General features: G+C 32.2%; 1 pseudogene; it reads left to right on the top strand.

The window, feature by feature from the left end:
• Positions 1–440: 440 nt before the first annotated feature.
• On the top strand, positions 441–1,786 carry LOC149264683 (uncharacterized; annotated as a pseudogene).
• Positions 1,787–3,045: the final 1,259 nt, after the last annotated feature.

Below are 3,045 nucleotides of genomic sequence, written 5' to 3'. Positions count from 1 at the left end.
CCATACTTAATTTATGTTAATTGCAGATTTTGAGAATATCCTCAAATTTAATAGTCAATAAAAAAATCAAACAATTTCCCTCTCTTTCTGGGGCATATCCTCTATGAGACAGACATAGGCGCAATCAAAAGTTAAATAATTAACGGCCTCATATCTCTTTGATTGCCAAATATTCAAAAAAAAAAAAAATCAACAATCTAGATTCGTAGATATACCCAAAATATACTATCTACATAATGATGCCCACCAATACTATGTCTGCAAGGAGATGCTGTTTAGAATATTTATGGGTCATATGCCGCTCCTCACTAGCCAAAGATTTACGCAGTAACCTTTGTGGGCAGGTGAAGCTAAGTGTGTTTTCGATTTATAGTCAAAGGTCCAACAAAAGACAAGCGACCAGGAGAGCAGATCGTCAGGTGTGTAGTTGCAGAAGAGAATATATCTAAGATGGGTAGAGCTCCTTGCTGCTCAAAACAAGGGCTTAATCAGGGGCCCTGGAAGGCCGAGGAGGATATGATTCTGTGCGACTACATTCGAATTCATGGCGCCGGAAGATGGAGAGATCTCCCCCAAAAAGCAGGTGAGTCCCAACAAACCTGCAATAGTAGTGTATTGATAGATACTTAAATAGGTATTGATCGGTTAAATAAGCGGAGCGAATTTGTTTTTGCAGGTCTTCAGCGCTGTGGAAGGAGTTGTAGATTGCGTTGGATCAATTATCTTTGCCCCGACATTAAACGTGGTAATATTTCCATCGATGAGGACATTATTATTCGGATGCATCGCCTTCTTGGCAACAGGTATGTGGATTTATGGTGTGTCGAACGGAAAAAATTATTGAGTTTTTTTTATTTGAAGAATATTTTGAAATTTGATAAATATTAAAAATTATAGTAATAATAAAAAATAATTTGATTTTAATTTGAATATAAAATTTCATAACCATAAAAATAATTAATCCACCCATATATTTGGAAATCAAGATATTTACAAATAGACAATCGAGATAAAAATGATTTAATCAATCAAGAACTTTCAGAATGCTGATTTCTGATTACGTCATTACCATGCAGGTGGTCCCTGATAGCAGGACGGTTGCCTGGGCGGACAGAACGAAATCAAGAACCACTGGCACTATCATCTGCAAAAGAAGGTGCCGCCACAGGAATCTCAAAGAAAGAAAACGTTGAAAATTAACGCGATCAAACCCAGACCTGTCAGAATAAAAACTGCGGTGCAACAGACTGAAATGGTGAATCCAAATGCTTGCAACAGTTCTGCGTACAGTAACTGTACAAGGTCAGATCAGTCCTTCAATTTTTTTACAAATCAAGAAATTGTGAATTCCTCCCAGTCATTTTGTAACCAACTTGTGGAGGATCCGATCGCAGAAAATCATCCAAAGCACACAGCCGTTGCGAATCTGGGAGATGTTAATCTGCTTGAAACAGAAATTAATAATTTCAATTCAGCGGACCAGCAATCCTTACATTGCAATCAGTTTGCAGGAAATCCAGCCACAATGGCCGAGAGTTTATGTGATTTGAACGAGTTATTGTCTCCCCACTGTAATATGCTCGCTCCTGTGTCCTTTTCCTTGACAGATTTTGTACTGGAAGAGTTCAACGTGGGAGCAGAAACGAGAAAGTATGGATGTATTGGTTCTGATCAAAACAATATGCAGTACTCTGACAGTTCTACAATCGCTGCTAATCAACGTAGGGTCGAGACACACGATACCATACATCACGTAGATTGGGTTCATGAATTCGATTTTATATGAAAGGTGCATTTTAAAAAATTGAGTCAATCCTGACGTCCCATTATCACGTGTTTGTTCGCACCTGTCGTATTCAGTCTTTTTTGATAGCATGCTCCTGTCCTGGAGTTTGGGTAATGAAAATCAATTTTTATTTTTATTTTTATTTTTCAAGTTTTGATTTGTATTTTTTTTTTAATAACTATAATAATAATAATAGGATATGCCAATTCATAATCTACAATCTATATGAATATCAGAATTTATAATCTCGAAATTCTAATGAATTATATAACAATAATAAAAATATTTAAAAAATAAAACAAACTTATTTCATATAAGTCAAAAGCGCACGTTTGGAGAGCAAAAATCCAATAATATATGATTAAATCCTCAGTTACAAAATTGAATAATTCTATCTTTTTATATCTCATAGTTACAATATTGAATAATTTTATCTTATGTTAAAATCTGATGCAAAAATCCAATAATATATGATTAAATCCTCAGTTACAAAATTGAATAAATTTATCTTTTTATATTCTCATAATTACAATATTGAATAATTTTATCTTTTGAATAAAAAAAATGTTAAAATCTGATTATTATAACATGAATCATATAAAATGGATTGAAATATTTGGAGTTAATTTTTACACTAATATATGGAGATTTGGTTGGTTAGTTGTTAGAATTTATTGTTAGGTAAAAAGTTTTATTCATAGTTATCACAATTAGGGAATATATATCTTATATTATTATTAAAAATATTTTTTATTAAATTTTGAATAATTTAAATTAACAATTTTGACATTCAAAATCTCAAATACTAAAAAAGGTTTTGAATCATATTATGGGAATTGCAAATAAAATTAGATATTGAAATTAGTAAAAACAACTACTCTTCAATGGAAGTGAAATCGTTTTGAATCATATTAAAAAAGTTTGGAAATAAAATTTGACATTGAAATTAGTATAAACAACTTCAGATCTGCAAGTTCCTCCAACACATTTGATTCTAGGAACTCAATATTTGCTGTCACATCTCATTAATAATCTGGATTTATGACTGTTTCTTTATTTCGTCATTGACAAGGAATCAGATGGATTTTTCTTTGCAATGTTCTATTTCATTGTTTATTTGGTGTGTCATCAGTGGAAACATGTTTGCAAAAGTCTTAGATCAACCGATCAATATGTGAGATAGTCTGAAATAAGGCAATATATGACTCTAAAAACTCAATATTTGCTATCACATCTCATTAATAATCTGGATTTATGAC

Source organism: Pinus tabuliformis, chromosome 6 (genome assembly GCF_031772625.1).
Source record: "Pinus tabuliformis cultivar Carrire ecotype Pingquan chromosome 6, CPIR1, whole genome shotgun sequence".
Classification (NCBI taxonomy): Eukaryota; Viridiplantae; Streptophyta; class Pinopsida; order Pinales; family Pinaceae; genus Pinus; species Pinus tabuliformis.
Note: the sequence above shows the minus strand (reverse complement) of the source record. Positions and strands in the feature narration are given on the sequence as shown.